Source organism: Podarcis melisellensis, assembly GCF_964234715.1.
Source record: "Podarcis melisellensis genome assembly, chromosome: Z".
NCBI classification, from domain to species: domain Eukaryota; kingdom Metazoa; phylum Chordata; class Lepidosauria; order Squamata; family Lacertidae; genus Podarcis; species Podarcis melisellensis.
Window position 1 is genome coordinate 32,009,176 of NC_138547.1, and position 18,751 is coordinate 32,027,926.

The following is an 18,751-nucleotide window of genomic DNA, read 5'->3' on the forward strand; positions in this document are numbered from 1 at the left end:
CAAACGCTGCTCCAGGGAGTGTTGCCTTGGAAGAATTTCAGAGGCTCTAAAGTGGGAGCTTTAAGTACTTGTCAGATGCCTGAGCATAAACAAAATGCTCTCATGCAGACGAGAGAGTGTGTTAATCTCCATCTTACAACAGCGACACGGGCCACCTGCTGTCACTCCAGGCCCATTCTGGGAAGCCCAACACAAGCGATGTGTAGAGTAGTCAGTGTTCACCCAATATTCCTCCAGCTCATCTTCTGCATAGAAATCATTTTCTCAGAGCTTGATCTTCTTCTGCCCTTCTCAGTCATGAACTGCTCTGGCTGCCACTGATCAGCTTCCGGGGCACATGTTCAAAGTGTGGCAGCTGGCATACAAAGTTCTTAATGCAACTTGAAGCCAGGTTACATGAAACCACCTGCCCCCTGCAGAGGCCTTACCCTGCCGAGATCACTTAAATCATTTGTGGAAATTCCCCTCACAACACCACACTCCAAAAAACATCATAGAGTGGTGAACCAAAAATGGGCATTTTCTGCTATTGCCCCTGTACTATAGAATCCCCTTGTCATATGCAAAATCAGCAGCCTTCACTTGCTTCAGATGTTTTGTAAAGGTTTGTCTTTTTGCCCAGGCCTTCCCTGCTCCACAAGATCAGACCCTATTTTTATTTGTTTGAATTCCCTGAATTCCTGAGTTCTATCCAACTAATTTTTACTCAGAGCACATCCACACATAATAAAAACTTGCCTTTTACCAAGGCTTTCACCCCTTAATTTAATGAGTTTTGGGTACTTGTGTCCTCTCTTAGTTGGGCACAATCTGTAAGACCTGTCTCTTATTTGTATAGATGTGTTTTTTTAATCAGCTTTGGTTGTCGTAGTGGGTTTCAGTCTGAATTTCTGGTGTTAGATTGAAAGCTGCCATTGGCCATGGTTCTCTAAGGGTGCAGTCTGGCATTGCTGTATATCTGGTGCCTCTATAGTAACCGAAAGCCCTCTGTACTCTGCATTGGAAATCAGAGTGGAAAACACAGTTCAATTTAAGTCCATAGGAAAGAGCCAGACTTAAGTCATGCTTAGAGCAGACCCACTGAACTTAAGGAGATGTAAGAAAAGTTTTGGTATTTCTCAGAGAAAAGGGCAAATTGTGGTCTCTACCTGCATTTAAGACTGCATATCTAGGACAAACATTATAATAAGCATAAAAAAGAAAGCATAGATAGATATACACAACCATGAAATTCTGAACTGTAATGACTGACAGACACAGCTGTCAACTTTTCTCTTTTCTTGTGATGAATCCTATTCGGAATAAGGGAATTTCCCTTTAAAAAAGGGAAACGTTGACAGCCATGCTGACAGATAAACTCATTTTGTTACTGAATCTCATGGGTGGGAGAACCTCAAGCCTCTGAAAGCAGCCCTGTAGAGCTCTCCATCAGGCCTTCAGGACTGTTCCCAGGTCATGACCAGTCTCAGTCCAAGCTTCCTATCCCCCTCAACGGTGCACCTTCTACAACAGCACTGGCTACAATTGTGGACAATGCCTCTTGCTTGTCTGGATGAAACAAGAGAGGTGGTGGGTTGAGTGCATGTAGAAACCTCTGATTTTGGGGGTACTGTAATTGGAATACAGCCTAATGTATGAAGATAAGTCGCACCTCTTAATCTACCCAGTTTTGCATCTGGCGTCACCTATTTTTGTCACAAAGACCCCAAAAGGTCATCCATGAGGGGATAAGCTGTTTGGGCTAAAAAGAAAAAGAAAAAAGATTCCCCACCCCTGAACATCTGTGCCTCTTTTATAAAAAGGATGAAGAACCTAGGGCCCTTTCCCAGACAGCATGGCCAACTGTCAGGGATGATGCGAGATGTATGGGACATCCACATCAGACATTTAAAGTTGATTCAACACATTAATGACTTCCTCCCAAAGAATCCTGGGAACTACAGTTTATTGGTGGGGGCTGTAGCTCAGTGAGGATGAAACTACTGTTCCCATTTAAACTGCTTTAAATGTATGACGTGGATTTGCCTGTTCTCCAGCAACATCTGGAGAACCGCAGGTTTTGTAATGTGCTAGTGTAATGATTCTAGGGGTTGCTCGTACGTAAGCCGGTGCAAACACCTGGCTGGGTTGCCTGAGTGAACCTTTTCTGTCCGGACAGCCACTCACCCGTGGCTGTCTCAGTCGCTGGCAGAATCCGTCAGTGGGCGTTTCTTAAACTTCTTCCAGCAAAGAAGCTCTTTGACGCCTAGTCTCCTCCTACTCTCTCTGCGCGGAAGCCTTCTGCACAAGGAGGGAGTAGGCAGCGGAGGACCCCTACTCTCCCCGCTGGTCCCCGGCAAGGAGTCATGGGACCGCCTCGCCACTTCCCCCATCTGCCCCCCTTCTCCACTGGTGCTACGCTGATTCTCTTCCCCAGAAGATGGGCTGCCTCTCCCCATCCCGGGACGCTCTCTGGAACCCCTCTGGATTTTGCTCTCTCCCTCCGGCACTGATGGCAGTTCCCTGACAGCTACCTTAATATTATACAAAACAAAAAAACCTCAAAACCCCACCCAAATATGTCCAGAGAACAGTATTGAGGATTCTCCAGCAGGATACAACAGTCTTGATTGAAATAAGCACATGACTACCACCAAATCTTCATCAAGGATCATATACTTCTAGCATTCAAGCAGTACAGCTTTGGGAGTCATAAACACATCATATCCAGCAATAACTTTTATTATGCCCAGTCCCATAAAGCAGCGCTTTCCAAACTGTGTGTCGCGACATGCTTTTGTGTCGGCTGCAGTGTGTAGTGGTGTCATGCGAACACTCCTTGTGCTCCTCCCAGGAATGGAAAGGGGTTAGTTTAATGTCTGGTTTGCTAGTAAAACTGAATTGCTGTGTCGTGAAATGATGCATGTCTAAAAAGTGTGTCACCAACATGAAAAGTTTGGAAAGCTCTGCAGTAAAGAGTAGAATTACTTCCGGTTTGCCCCAAAGGAAGCAGTTCTCATTATGGTGAACTGGAAACCTTCGAGGATAGAGGCTGAGCAAGCCTCATCATGGTCATGACCCAACCAGGCAATTCTTATGCTCTTAAGCAAGAATCTCTTAAAACAGAATTGTCACCCCTTAACTGATCCTGCACATGCACTCCCGGTGAAAAATGCAGACAGGAAGACCACATGGATTTATTTTTAAAGTAGACTGTGAGATTAAAGTCAACCCACCACAGCTCTACAACAAGGAGCGAAGAACTCTCATATCACTTGTAGTGAAAGAGCTGGAGATCTATTTCTGTATGCAAGAGGAACGTGGGCAGCGCAGAAAGTAAAGTATGCCCCATGAATAACCCATTGCAGAAATATTCAGGACCATTATTAGCCTTTCCAGTTGCCTGTGAATGCAGTCTAATTAGCTGCTCTTGGTCACCAAAATATTATTGGAAGAACTGAAAACCAGTTTTCAGGGTTATGCATCTGATGCATTATTTAAAAGACCCAGAAAATAATAGCATCAGTTCTCAACAATGTTCAGATTTCATCTGCAATACTCCCTCTGTTGTTCTAGTCATTGCAGTTCAGTGTGGTGACAAGCTGCTGCATTCACACGACAAGCCAGAGTGCCTACCTTACCATGATTTATCTGGAGAAACAGCATGCCCATGCAGGCTTCTTGATCACTCTTACTTTGCTCCTCTTCTGCAAGCAGGATAAACAAATCAAGAAGCACTGTGACAGTACTGTGACAACAGTATTGCAGAATGAACTGCCCATTGAAATATGAAATGCCCCAACTATATTGGCATGCCACCAGTTTCTGAAGATGCACCTGTTTACATCGGCATTCCCTTGATCTCTTGACCCAAGTTTCCTGTTTTAATTGCTGTGCTGTTTTAATGTTTCATTGCATTTTAAAAGCATGGATATTTACACTGTAAATGGTTTAATGGGGTTGTTTTATTGTTCCCTGGAACTGTTATATTATTTAATTATTCCTTATTTGAACAACATTGTGCAATTGTTTTTTATGTTTTGTAAGCCATTCAGAAGCTGTTTTGGCATTAAACGGTATATTAATTAATTATATCTGAACCAGGATCACGGTTTGCTGCTCTCCAAAGTCATGATCAGGAAGCCAATAAAAGCCATCAACAGCTTACTTGAAGGACTGCCTTATTCCATTCACACCCTTGTGCAAATTACTTGAAACAAACAATGTAGCTTATTGTACAAAACTCACATATACGTACATTACTAATGGATATGACCTCTGCTATTATTAAGCAGCATTTGAACATGATTTGGCATGGAGTCTACTAGTTTCGAACAGTTACTGTTGATTTTCGGATTCCAGTACCACACTTGAATCGGCGCCTGAATGAGTTTCTCCATAGTCGTACAGTCTACAGCACAGAGGCGACTTTTGCATATAGCCCACAAATTCTCAATGGGATTTACGTCCAGGGAATTCCCTGGCCAATCAAGTACCTGTATTTGCTGCTCTGTCATGAACTTCTTCCCCACTTTTGATGTGTGACAGGGGGCTAGGTCCTGCTGCAATATCCCAGTACCGCGAGAATACCTCTTTTCCAGCTCCGGAATAACTCTCTTTCGTAGAACAGCAATATATTGCAGCGACTGCATCATTCCTTCTGTTGGCTGCAGGCTTCCAACAGCATAATGATCAACTGACTTTCTGTGTTTGTTTTGAGCACAGGATTACGTGTAAGATACAAAACACGCTTTGTTTCAATTATTTTGCACAAGGGTATATGCCCTATCATCCAATTTGATCTGAGGAACTATGGAAGAGCGAAATGCTTGTTCTACACTTGCAATGAATCAATCCCTTAGTGTGGCAGCCTCTATGCTCTGGAACTCCCTGCCAATTGATATTAGGCAGATGCTTTGGTTGTACCTTTTCAGCACCTGCTAAAAATCTTTTTCTTTAGGCAAGCCTTCCCAGGTTTATTAGATATATTTGCTTCAAAACTGCTGGTTTTATCCATACCTGGGTACTTCGTATGTCAATTTGTTTTTTATTTTATCAATATTGTTAATCAGTATTTCATGTTGTTGTATGCCAGCCGCTTAGAAGGTTTCATTAAGAGCTATATAAACCTTGTATTTTATAATATTGCAGGATGAGCATTTTTAGTCAATACTGTTGTTTTACCTGTTAAAGTTGTTATTATGTGGTTTGTATCTAGCGCTAGTTCTGCTCAAAGTAGACCCATGGAAATTAATAGACATGGCTAATTTAGGTCCCTTCCTTTCCATGAGTCTACTCTGAAACACTATCTGCAGTAAGTAAGTAAGTACGGTAAGTAGGTAAGTAAATACATAAATAATCAACTATAAACCATGTCCTCTGGTTGGATAGCAACCATGTTTTCTTAGAGAACAATAAACCACAACTCTGCTTAAGCCGTAATTGGAGCAAATACTTCTTAGTTTATTGATCCGCTTTGCATGAAGGCAGGAACAAAGTAGGAGAGATTGGCAGCCTGCACTAGCACACTGCCCATGCCAGATAAGCCAGCAAGTGTGTTGTACCAATAGGTGGAAATGCAGCTACCATCTGAAGTCTTCCAGCCTAGCTAACCACAATCCTGTAACTACGGTCCACACCATGGGAGCAAATGTAAGGTTTGGAAGCTAGGGAAGTGACCATTTCCTGCCAGCCTCAGCAGAATTTCACCTGTGAAGTGCAAGAAGCAATCCCAGCCGCACTAAATTGGTTCTAATGCGATTATATAAAATGGTTGGGTTTTACATCCCCGGTGAAATACAGGGAAGTGTTTATGCAGGGAAATATTACTGTACAAACAGCGAAAACCTATCACAAATATATGTATTTGTGGTATCTCCTTACTGGCTTAATCCAGAATGGCTTTTCTTGCTTTTAGCACCACGCTGGCTTTCATCAGCACAAGCTTCTTACTGCGAAAATATAACCATTGTTCCACTCACACTGGGCAAGCAAAAAAAAACAATTCTTGCTGCCTATAAATGGCTGTGCAGCGCGGTTTGAATGGATGAGGGCTGAGTTCTGCTTTGTGGACATGGTGAAACCGTTAGGTGATTATTTGTGTGAGATCCAGATTTACGCAAAGCTTTCGAAAGCACGTTAAACAGAAGCAGGGAAATGTAGTTATAGGACAAAGAGGGAAGGAAGGCCTGCACAGAAAATCACCACATACCTCGAGGACAGCAAACGGCAATTCACCCAACCCTGAGAGTCAAAGTTTTGAACCTCTCTGCATTTTAATTTAACATAGAAGCTCCACCATCAGCACATGCAATCTTTCCTCAATCTGGAGAGACAGCGAAATAAAGCCCTCAGTTAATTTGTCTCCCTTCCTCAAATATCAGGACACGAACAAAGCACTATCCTCTCAAATTACTCAACATAGTACAAACTTGTTCTCTGCACCAAAAGTGCAAACAAAAAGCTGCAAGTGCAAAAGGTATCAAAGAAAGCTCTCTGGAAGCTGCTGTCATTCAGTGATAAGCCTGCATGTGAGTAAACAGCCTTTGAACGGCTTCTGTTTGCTTCAATGCATGGCTGTTGCCAGCATCCTTTTACACGGCTGATTCCGAAGCATTCCAATTTTAGCCATCCTGGCTTGTACTTTTACAGTTAGATCTCTCTCTCTCTCTCTCCCCGCACCCCGCCAAACACACACCCTCTGCCTGACTTTATTAAAAGGCGATTTTCTAGACCATTAGCAGCAGCACAGCCTAGCTAATACAGCTGCAAAATAGAGAATCAATGAGTGGACTCTGCGATTAACTTTGCTATTAAAAATGAATTTCAGTTCGTTATAACAGCTCACACGCTTATGAGAGCCAGGCAGGTATGCTTAATCCTTTGCAGCAATGAAAGGAGATAAGGTGCAGTCAATCTCCAATGAAGACTGCATCGCTGAGGATGCCTGAAGGGACAGAAAAGAACTTCCAGGGGGAAAGACATGCCTACTAAAGAGATGTAATATCTGTCCAGAGCAGCAGGTCTGGAACACAGGAGTCTGCCTTGCATCGTGTCAGACCACTGGCCCATCTAGCACAGTATTGTCTGCACTGAGTAGCAGCAGTTCTCCAGGGTGTCAGGACAGAGGTCTCCCCCAGCCTTAGCTGGAGGTGCCAGGGATTGAACCTGGACCTTCTGCATGCAAAGCAGATGTTCTGCCACTGAGCAACGACCCTTCCTGAGGTCTGCAGGGAGAGCTCTGTAAATCAAGCCAAGCCATCAAGGATGGCCATCTGTCACGGATGCTTTAGTTGAGATTCCTGCATGGCAGGGGGTTGGACTAGATGACCCTCAGGGTCCCTTCCAACTCTACAATTCCATGAATCTGTGTCTCACTAATGCTACTGCCTTGAGCATCCCTCTACTGCTTCACAACATCTGTGATCAGTTTTCCCCATAATCTTGATCACCAATGGAGTGCCTGCAGGCACATATGTGCCCATAGAGGCCTTAGCTTGTGCCTGCAGGGTCCCATCACCACCACCACCACGACACACACTTATTTTAGGCTTGACCGAATCATTCTCTTACAGTCAATAAAGTAGGTTGCAGTGGCTTGCAACAATAGTTACTTCTAAAAACACCTCTGGAAAATGGTTTTTTTAATGCAGCTTTCTCTATACTGTATTCCAAAGCGTTCTGCTTGGTGTGTTAACCATTTCGTTGCTTTATTTTGTGATTGGCCTTTGTATTTCGGTCATGCATATAAGGCGGCATAAAATAATATTGTTAATAAATAAATAACCGAGCAGCAATACGCAGAATCTGGGGCCTGAATCTTTCAATAGAAAGAATCCTTTACAATATCAAGAGAGCTTGGCCTTAGGCAGGTGGGGAAGGAAAAAAAAGCCAACTTTATTGGCTATTTATTTGTTAAGATTTCCTACTTGCTCTTCACCTTAAGAACCCAGGGCAGGTTACAAGAATGTAATAACACAATACTAAAATCAGTTAAATGAGATGACACAGCTCAGTTAGTTAGAGGGTGGTGCTGATAACACCAAGGTTGCAGGTTCAATCGCCGTGTGGGACAGCTGCATATTCTATGGTTCTATGATCTACCACGTAAAGAATAGGGTGAATCCTTAAAAAAACCATACAATTCTGATTTGTGATACTGAAGCAACTAAATAGTTGGGATTTTCCCACCTTTGGACTGACTATTTGGGGGTTCTTCATAACAAGCCAAGCTGAATCTATCTTTGGTGCCCCAGGTAGCTTTTCAATGTCCTCCAGAGAAATGCATGGGGGCAGGAGAGGTAGGGCACCCATATCTCTCTGGCTGTTTACCATCTACAGATTGTCACTCCTAGGATTGCTGCCTGGAAAACCTCAGTTTGGCTCTAAGTAACAGATGCAAGCTTTTGTTGCAGAGCGCCTGCCAGGCCCCTTTGACTACCTGCTAACTGGGAAGAGCCACAGCTCAGAGGCAGACTATCTGCAGAAGGTCCTAGGTTCAGTTCCCAGCATTTCCAGGTTGGGCTACGTATATCCTCAGTCAGAAACCTGGAAAGCCAACTGCCAGTCAGCATGCAGAGAAAGAAAAAAGAACCTCACAGAATGCAGCTCCTCAAGTTCTTCTATCTATCCCTTCAATGCTGATGGTGCTGTTTAGTCGCTCAGATTGAGGAGAGTGCACAAATGAATGCAGAAACTAGCTGACGTTACAAAGCTTGAGAATATTAATTAATTTACTTACTTACATACTTACTTACTGACTTTTACTTACTTACTTACTTACTTACTTACTTATTAAATCCATACCAAAGCAGCCCAAGCTAGCAAAAAAACAAGTGATGAAACAACTTTAAAACATCTTTAAAACAATTCCAATGCCGATGAAGACTGGGAAAGATCTCCACTTAAAAGGCTCGTTGAGAAAGAAGAAGGCCTTCAGCGGGGTGAAGGAAAGGCAGGAGAGATGGTACCTATCTAATCTTCAAGCAGAGGGACTTCCTCAGGCAGATGCCACAACAATTAAAGCCCGATGAGGAATGGTTACCTGTTGGAGGTCCTCTCACCTGCAGAGTGCAGGGATAAATTGGGCATACAAGGGTTGAGTCACTATTTCAGCTATCCTGAAAGTTCACGTCTTTCGTTGTGCCACTTTTGCCTCTGGCTCTGATCTCACCACTGGCAGGTGGCCCCCCAGAAGGTTGTGCAGAAGCTGGAAAGGGTTTTGCACTTCAGTAGACAGTAGTGAGCTAGATGGACCACTGACCTGGCTATGCATAAGGCAGTTCCCTATGTTCTGACCAAAGAGACCCTACAAAGCTCCAAGGATAAGCTAAGAAACAGCTCTCCACCACCAGTGGCCACAGACTCAAATGGCCGACTCAGAATAGCCTGTGGGTTTAGTCTTTATATTCTCTTAGCCCAGGGGTCAGCAAACTTACCGCACCTCAAGCCGGTGTCTCCAGCACCGATCGTGCAGCGGGCTGGAGGGCGGGGAAGCGCATGCCAATACACGTGCGCACACACTATTTCCGGCACACTTCTGGGTCGGAGGAGCACTGGAAATAGTTTGTGTGCATGGGCCTCCTCCGGCCCGGATGTGCACTGGAAATAACACTTGCACATGTGCCCAAGCTATTTCCAGTGCTCCTCCGACCCGGAAGTGGGCAGCCGCGCAGCGCAGCACCGGTAAGAGGGGGCGGCGGCAGTGGGCGGTGGGGGTTGCAGCAGGCCGGATAAACAAGTCCCTTGGACCTTATCTGGCCCGCGGGCCTTAGTTTGGGGACCCCTGTCCTAGCCACACCGGGAGGATGCTGAGCAGGGCGGTCCACTGCCCCACAGAAGACAGCAGCCCTCACGTCGCAAAATCTTGCAGTCTATCTTTGCATCATCCAGACAGCGCAAGGGGAGGAGTCAGCATTGTAAGAGCCCTGCCAAATCAAACCAAACCACCTTCTGTTCCAATATCCCGTTTACCACAGCAGGCAATAAAATATATTTGGATAGGAAGCCCTCAAGAAGAACATGAGGACAACAGTCCTCTCCCTCTGCTGTCCCCCAGCAACTGGCCATTCTGGTGGCAAATAACCATCTTGCCTTGTGGTCACCAGTAAACCTATCCTTTGTGCATTTATCTATGATTCCCTTTCATTTGTTTTATTTTATTTTAATTATTTTTTTTTAAAAAAATCTTATTTATTGATTTTTCACAAAAACAAAAAAACTACAAATTTTAACATAAACCGTAAGTTATTTTATCAATTGACTTCCCGTCCTTCCCTTCCACGCTTTCCATATTTACCCTTGAATGCTACATATTTCACCTGCACTATTCAACACATCCATTTAAACCTATTTATCTTTAAAAAATTAACGCTCCTATTTCAAGTCCTGCTCACGTTTTCATCTCGCTTTAGCAACACTTGAAATGCTTAATAAAAGTTCCTTAGTCCCCAAGGAAGTTTTTATCATTTGGGTCTCTAATCTTTGCTGTTAATCTTGCCAGTTCCGTGTATTCCAACATTTTTCCAAAGCTATTCTTCCTTTGTTGGGACTTCTCCTCCTTTCCATCTTTGGGAATTACAGTATTCGTGCTGCTGTCATTAAATACATAAATGTTAATAAATACTTTTAATTAAACTAAGCTATGTATAGACTAAACTATGTATAAGGCATTTATAAACTGCTTAATACGCTTAAGCTGTGTACCGTATTAAAGAAAAGATCGCTATCATTAAGACCAAAATGCAACCTAAAACCAAAAAAACCTTAGAATAAAGGCACATAAAAGTAAGTAACAGGGATTCAGGAGATTTTGAAGCCATCTAAGCTTCAGCATCAGTAAAAAATGAATGGTGTGGTCTTGGATGTAAAATAATTAAGTTGCTGGATAGGATATTAAGATCCAGGGCCTCCATGTTAGCACTGTCAAGAAATACTACCTGTTCTGCATGCAAGGCCAGTAGGACAGGCAGAGCTCAGAAGCCTCAAATCGCAGACAAGACAGTGATGCCAGGAGAACAGGTTTAGATCTGCTAGATACTAGGGACAATTATGATCTTTGGCCACCTGTGCTAAGTGATGCAGGTGCAGCCGGCTTTCATTCCCAGTCGGTGGACCAGAGTGAACACTCCTTGACTCTGGTCCTCCATCTATGCTCCATCTCCCAGCCTGCCCAATTGGCCAGTTCAAATATTGATGTGGGTGGGCTATCCAGCCGTCCAATGGCTGGCCACACCAAGAGGAATTTCACCCCCCAGGGATGGAGGGGAAGCCTGTGATAGGTCACAACTGCTGCCCACTCCCGAGCAGGGTAAGCAGCCATTATGGGACAAGGCAAGTCTGTACAAAAGGGACAGGCTCCATGTGAACAGAATCGGAACCAAATTGCCAGAACTTGATATAAAAAATGGTTTGCAGAGCTTATTGCTCACCAAAGGTCAAGCTGTGCATAATGTTCAGGAAAGAGCAAACCGGAAGCAATTTTCAACAGTATGGAAAGAAAAGAGTTATTTAGTCCTTCCCCCGTGCCACAGTCCAATCTGGTTCGTGGTGGGGTGTGGCAGCAGCTTTTTAGGCAAGGTATAGACAGTTGTAAGCAGGTGCTCCATACAATGTATAGTTTGATCCTAAGTTCTCCGTTAGCTGGGAGGGAACACCAATGCCACACAGAGCTCTTGCATGACCAGGATTGTGCAAAGTACAAAATGACGCGTATTTGCTCAATTTGTATAGTTTACATGGAGCACTGGATATGGGTGGCACTATAGTCTAGGGCTTGCCGAACAGAAGGTCTGTGGTTCGAATCCCCGCGATGGAGTGAGCTCCCATTGCTCGGTCCCAGCTCCTGCCCACCTAGCAGTTCTAAAGCACGCCAAAAAGTGCAAGCAGATAAATAGGTACCGCTCCAGCAGGAAGGTAAACGGCGTTTCCGTGCACTGCTCTGGTTCACCAGAAGCGACTTAGTCATGCTGGCCACATGACCCGGAAGCTGTCTGAGGGCAAATGCCGGCTCCCTCGGCCTACAGAATGAGATGAGCACACAACCCCAGAGTCATTTGCAACTGGACCTAACGGTCAGGGGTCCCTTTACCTTTACATGGAGCTCAGGGGTCATCTTTCTTACTGGAGGATTTGCATTCTCTGGGTGCAAAATCTTACTGTTTTATTGTCTCTGCACACAGCTCTGGTGAAGATCTGTGACAGGCACAGATATGCAACTGGCGTCATAAAGCAAAGGGGAGAAGATTCAATCTTTCTCTGCAACACTCACATTTAAAAACAGAAGCCAACGTTCAACTGCCGAGGACTGAGAAATGCTGTTCGTAGCACCCACGCTGGCCTTTCTGTGTGGGCGCAACCGTCCACAAAGCCTGGAAGCCAGAAAGAAGCCAGAAAGAAAATGCTAGCCTATACTGACTCCGGCCTGCAGCAAGCTAGTTGCGTGCCTTCACTGTGTGCACAAAGCACAACTCACAGTGCACCCTTACAAGTAACACTAAGAAAGGATTAGTAGTTGCACATCAAACACCTCTCCCAGCACACAGCAGTATGTGTACACAGTGCACTCACCAGGAAATGAAGGTGCAGAAATTCAGCATGGGGCAGCCTTTTCCCACATCTTTTCTTACTGCCATGAAAGGATTGTGGCAGAAACCATCACAGGGGCCTTCAAAAGATCTGGGTGAGTGTACCTTATCCCTGACATCTATGGATGATTGTAGTGCCAGATTTCCTTTCCCCACATTGACATGCATCTATTCCCACCCACCCATCTGCAGGCTTCAAGTTCCCAAGCTATGTTTTCGTGCTGTGCATACAAGACACAGCCATAAACACATACGGGAAGCTCAGACCTCTGCCTTCCCTACTGGGTTTTCTGCTCATTAATCAGCACAACTTAATGGAGCTGTTCGTTCAAACAGAATAAGCCAGAGCCCTCATTAAGCCAGAAGTGTATGAGTGCTCTCTAGGAGAAAAAAAAATTAAGAAAACAAAACACTAACTCATGCTGCAACCAGGCTTACAAATCAAGGAATTGGGGAGGGCGGGGATGTGGTCCACACCCAAGCTTCTCTATCATTCAGGGAATTGCAAGGGGCTTGAAAGACCATCTGGCTCAAATGTCTATTGGCTTCAAAATCAGCACAGGAGACAATATCTTCTCAGCTGGGGAACATGGCCTGAGCCATTTTTCTGCCAGAATACAACACTAAACTAGGCAATTCCAAGAAGACTTTTGAGAAGCTACCACAGCTCAGTGGTAGAGCACAAGATTTACATGCAGAAGGTCCCAGGTACAACCCTGAGCATCTCCAGTTAAAACTTTAAATGGAAGTTTAACCTCAGGAAGAAATTTGCATCAGAATCCACTTATTCAGGAAGTTTTACACGGAAACCCCTGCTAAACTGAAGGGGGTGGAAATGTCTCCATTTTAGCAGTGCCTTGCACCTGACATCATTAGGCGACTGACAGGTAGGCACACCAATCCTGAGCGAGGATTTCATCCCAGGTGCCTCCAGTCCAAGTTCAGTCCTCCTCCCCACTACATCACAACAGCTTCTGCCAGCCTTGGTGACCCCAACCAAAGTCTGAAAGGGAAGGAAAAGAAAAAGGTGGTATCTGCATTGAAATCATTCTGAAACATATCTGATTCTACCTCAAACCTAGTGGGCTTCTTTGCTTCTGCTGCCCCCATAAGAAGACTATCCTCAGAATCTAACACCCAAGAAGGCATCAACAAGAGAAGCTAGAAGGTTTTAAACAGCCAGCCAGCCCCAGAGGCTGCCTTTATGGCTCTGGGTTCCCATACAGATTCTTCTTCAGCAGGAATGAGGGAACTGTAGTTATCTAGATAAGAGTTTCCCAAACTTGGGTCTCCATCTGTTTTTGGCCTACAACTCCCATCATCCCTAGCTAGCAGGACCAGTCTTCAGGGATGATGGGAATGGTAGTCCAAAAGCAGCTGGAGGCCCAAATTTGGGATTACAAATCCCACCATCCCAGGCCACTAGCCATGCTGGCAGGGTCTGGTGTTCAACAGCAGCTGTAGGACCACAGGTTCCCCATTCCCCTATCAACAAATGCAAGGCCATTAGCACCATGAGTGGAGCTGTTATGGGAAGCCAAAATGAAGAAAGGTTTGGCTTTGCCTGAAAATCTAAATATTCTTCACCCAAAAAAAAAAGTGGTGCTCTGGGGAACTCCCACCCCTCTAAGCCAGAATTCACTCCACAGCTTCATTTGGGACTTGATCTTCAGCAAATGGTGAGATTCTACATGCATCAGCAGAAAACACCATTATTATTTTTTTCAAGTGTAACCAGAAGCACTTACAATCAAGAGCATTAGTCTCTCCTGGAAAATCCAGGACCTGGAAACCACAGCCTGGAGGGAACTGTCAGCAAATCTTGCCTCAGGCTTGTAAGTACTGCATGAGGTTCCACTTTATTTCCTGGGATAATTCAAGTCTTCCCCCATCAAAATTGACCAAAAGCCCCACTAGGGACCAGAAGCGTTTCTTTACAACCCTGCCTGATTGAGCAAATCAACTGCCTCAAGCTGGGAGCACACAACTGCCAAGGCAGAACAGGCGTGTTACACCATCTGCTGTTGACATGACAGTCCCGGGTCTTTAAATAGCCAAGGGTCAACCACAGGAGCTCCGAAAGCACGCATCTCTGTCCCAAGACACAGGCGTGCAATAGTAGCACACAAGACCCTTCCAGCTGTCACCTCGCCCATCCTTGTCAGCCAAGCAAGGAGGTTTCCATCATACTTGGCAAAGGGAATTGTTCCAAGAGAGATGTTGCAAATGAAGGGCCATAACTCAGTGGCAGAGGACCTGCTTCGCAGGTAGGAGGTCCCTGATTCCATTTCTGGTGTGTCCAGGTAGGACTGGAAACAGCTCTATTCTGAAAACCTATACAGCTGCTGCCAGTCAATTCAGACAATACAATAGCTGGAATGACCTAACGGTATAAAACAGCTTCCTATGTCCCTAAGAATACTTATCAATAGCAACTTTTTTATTTTTTTAAAAGCAGGTTTGCTAAACAACTTATCCCACAAACCCTCACTGAGAAACTTGCTGTTGCCACAGACATGACTCTTTCATGAAAAGTAGAGGAAGCATCTCAGGATACACTGCGAAAAAGAGTGACTCCACTTGCTGCCGGAGTTACAGAGATAATTTTCTGGAAGTACACTGGTCTTTGCTAATTTCCGCACAATGATTTCTTCCTAATCTCCCCTTGAATGCCTAGGAATTTACACAGCCGACAGAATGGCAACCTTTCTCCAGCTCTGTTCTGTTCAGGTTTCAGAAATGATAAGAAAAGGCAACATGAAAAATCTAACAGTAAATCTAACACAGCCCTTGTCAGTCTGGTGTCCTCCAGATATATCGGTCTACAATTCACCACAGTAACGGCTGGCGGAGAGCTACAGTCGAAAACATCTGGAAGACTCAGGTTGGCAGAGGCTAATCATACAGACACACCACTTTAAAGTTGTTCATCATCTTCCCCAGGGCCACTTTAAGACTCCACCTGCCATCATAAAGGCTTTCTGTAAAGGCAGCCACAGAGCAAAGCGCTGGACACACACTAGCCTATATCTCTTGTACATCACAACAGCACAGCTTGCATTCTGGTTCCGATCAGTCAAAATAATTGCGAAATCACCCTTGAACTTCAACAAGACTCCTAGTGAATGCTGCAGTTTGTGAAGATTCAACTCAAAAAATGCTTTTGGGTCAGCAATGTTGCAGTGGGTGGGGAGTTAAGATGATGATGAAAGGATTCTTGTTAGGCTCTGGATCAAAGTTCAAATGCTCAGCACCAGCTACTCTCTGGACACTGCACTCTTGAGGAATGCAAAGCAGTTTGAGGCTCGCAGAAATCTGTACGATATCCAGCTCCTTACAAGCCGCAGCTGCTATTTTGGACTGTGAAGTCCAAGTTAAGTCACCATCCACTGAAGACTGCCAATTCCAAAGTTGCTGATGTAAAGATGTGTTCAGGGAAGACAATGGCAAATTATACAAAGGCAAGAGGGATTGGGGGGGGGGTAGCACACTGCAACTCCCTCTCTTTACCTGCTGGGGTCAGGTAAGGCCACTGAGTAGCAGACAGAAGCTCTAACATGCAAACCTCTCTCCAAGCTTGCTGAATCTAAATAATCCAACAGCCCACAGCATCTGAGCTCCAAACAATATCAGAGATGTCTGTCACTAAATACTAATATAAAATGTGGAGTGAAACACATCACAGGTAAATATTTTGTTTCAAGCCTAAGTAAACCTGATAGCTTCGGAGATTTCCAGCTCTTAGGTTAAACCCTGAATATTCTGCACCATATCAAGTTTCTGTCTTTAGCCCACAGAAAACATGATATGTGCCGAAGCCATTGGCACCGTTAGTGCAAGCAAAATCCCTAGAAGGCGACAGCTTAAATCTTCTCAATTGACATCAAGCCACAGACCCAGAAATTGATTCTTCCAAAGTCCTCCACGACAGCCTCACACATCCACCGTGCTTTCCTCTGTCCAGACAGAAAATGCAGTGCCAAAGCAGAAAAAGAACCGGCTGTCTAAACTTCAGCCCAACCTGAAAATTTCACATTGCCCAAAACTGCAGAATTTAGTTAAGCTGCAGTTCAGTTTGCTACCCAAACCAGGAGAACAAGAATCTTAGACACCGTGGACCTTGCTTCAGTGACGCAACTGGGAACTTGCAAATGAAAGAGGACAGGATTAGATCTGAAGTGGGGAAGGCAGAAGAAGGATGCTGCAAACACATAGTCTACTCAGGATGGAAAAAGCAGAGAAAGAACCCAAGGATGCTGTCTTTCCTCTACAGGGGCAGCCCGCTAGCCAAGGGTGGTAAGAGCTGAAGCAGACCAACCAGTGGATGGCGTGGTTGGTCCACCACCCCTTCCAACTTCAGTGTCTCAGGCTAGCACCTGGGAGAGAAAACTTGTTTCAACTGGTGTTACCTGGCGGTGCACCTGCCCTCCCGTTCGGCTCTGCTGGCAGCTCCATTAATCCCCCCTGGCAAACCACCCACAATATTGCTGCGCTCCCAAGAGTCAGATGTGCACCTGGAAGAGAGCCAGAAGCATTCAGATGTGGAACCACAGCCAGGAGAGGGGAGCTCAGGGTCAGCAGGGCCATGGCTGGGGACACACACCTGCCACCATGTCAGAAGTGCGTAGGCACAAGTGTTCCGAAGTCTGCAGTGCCAAAAGGGATTGGCGGGGTGGCAAAGGAAGGGGCCACCTTACCGCCATCTCAGCTCTTTGGCAGAAAACTCAACTCTGCAAAATACTGAGGAAAATTCTGAAGCGGGGGCGGGAGGGGGCCGGGAGAGGGTTGCCCCTCTGCCAAAAGGCGGGGGCGCAGGTATATGCAAGGCCACTTCACGCTCACATCCTTACACATCACAAAGCAGCACATCCACGCTCCAAAATACGCACTTCTCTACCTTTCAAACAGTGCAACCTAAAACTGACACCCTCCCCCCCCCGCCCCGCGCGCGCGCCGCCCTACTAGCCATTCCTGCAGACCGGTTGTTAACCCCTTCCTTCCCTCCGCTTCTCCCAAGCCAAATCCAAGTACTCACAAACCCGTGGGAGCCGATCCTTTTCCCCGCCCGCCTGAAGGAAACCTACTTCCTCCGCTCTTGGTTATGCCCCCCTCAGTTAACCCCTCCTTGCCTGCACAAGAGGTTCAACACCTCTCTCCCATCTCTGGAGTGGGCCCGCCAGTCCGCGACGCCCAGCCTCCCCACCACCACCACCCCGCACGCCCTCCGCTCTCCTCTTGGGGCGATCGCCAGAGCGCAAAGGCCACCTCCTTTGCGCCGCGCTGCGCGAGCCCTCTCGTCGGGGCGGCGACCACCGCCCGCCCGTCCAGGTCTCGTTCCTTCGGCGGCGGCGTCCTTTCTACTTACCAGCCGGTGCGAGGAATCTCCGCGCCACCGCCGCTGCTGCCGCCCGGCTGTCATCTTGCTGGAAGCGCGGAGAGGAGGAGGAGGAGGAGCCGGCGCAGAGAGCGCGGAGCTGCCGGTCGGGGAGCGTGTGCGGGAAGATAGGGAGAGAGGGAGGGAGGCGAGGCTGGCCCGGCCGATGGGAGGAGAAAGGGAGGGCAGGAAGGAAGCCGGAGCCACAGCCGCGCACTCCTCCTCCTGCCCGCTGTTCCCTCCTCTTGGCCGGAGCGTCCCCGCCGAGCGAAGGCGAGACGCAGAGACCGTCCACTTCCAAGCGCGCACCGGCCGACGGACAATGGCAGCAGGGGAGCCGGCTGAGGGGCCGCCCTCCACGTGCTGGCTCTGAGGACGGCAGCCGTCGCTAGAGGGCCTTCGGGAGACCGCAGGAGGAGGAGGAGGAGGAAGAGAATCAGCGGACCGGGAGCCCTTCGTCGCGGCAGAAGCGGCGGCGTCAAATCCTAAATCAAACTCGCGTCGCATAATCGGTAGCATGACCTGGCGGAGGAAGCGGCCCCCTTTCATAATTACACATAAAACAGGTCTCGTGGCACCTTTTAGAGACAAGCAAGATTCACCACCTTATGCCAGATGAATTGTGGCATAAGCCTTTCCTAGACTGGAGTCCTGTCCAACAGAAGCAGGAAGGGCTTGTTATTACATTGATGTGCCACCTTTCTTCCAAACAGCTCAAGGTGGCCTACATAGTTCTCCTCTACATTCTGTTCTCACAACAGCCCTGTGAGGTAGAGAGACTCTGGCTGTGAACACACCATACATGTAAAGCACA

The 18,751-nt window shown here is 46.3% G+C and overlaps 1 protein-coding gene across 1 annotated transcript in view; it reads right to left on the minus strand.

Moving 5' to 3' along the window:
* MID2 (midline 2) overlaps window positions 1-18,335 on the minus strand; it is a 204,949-nt gene extending 186,614 nt beyond the window's left edge. The window contains exon 1 of the mRNA XM_081897400.1: window positions 17,929-18,335. The gene's annotated coding sequence lies outside the window, so the exon portion shown is untranslated. The remainder of the gene's footprint in view (window positions 1-17,928) is intronic.
* Window positions 18,336-18,751: the final 416 nt, after the last annotated feature.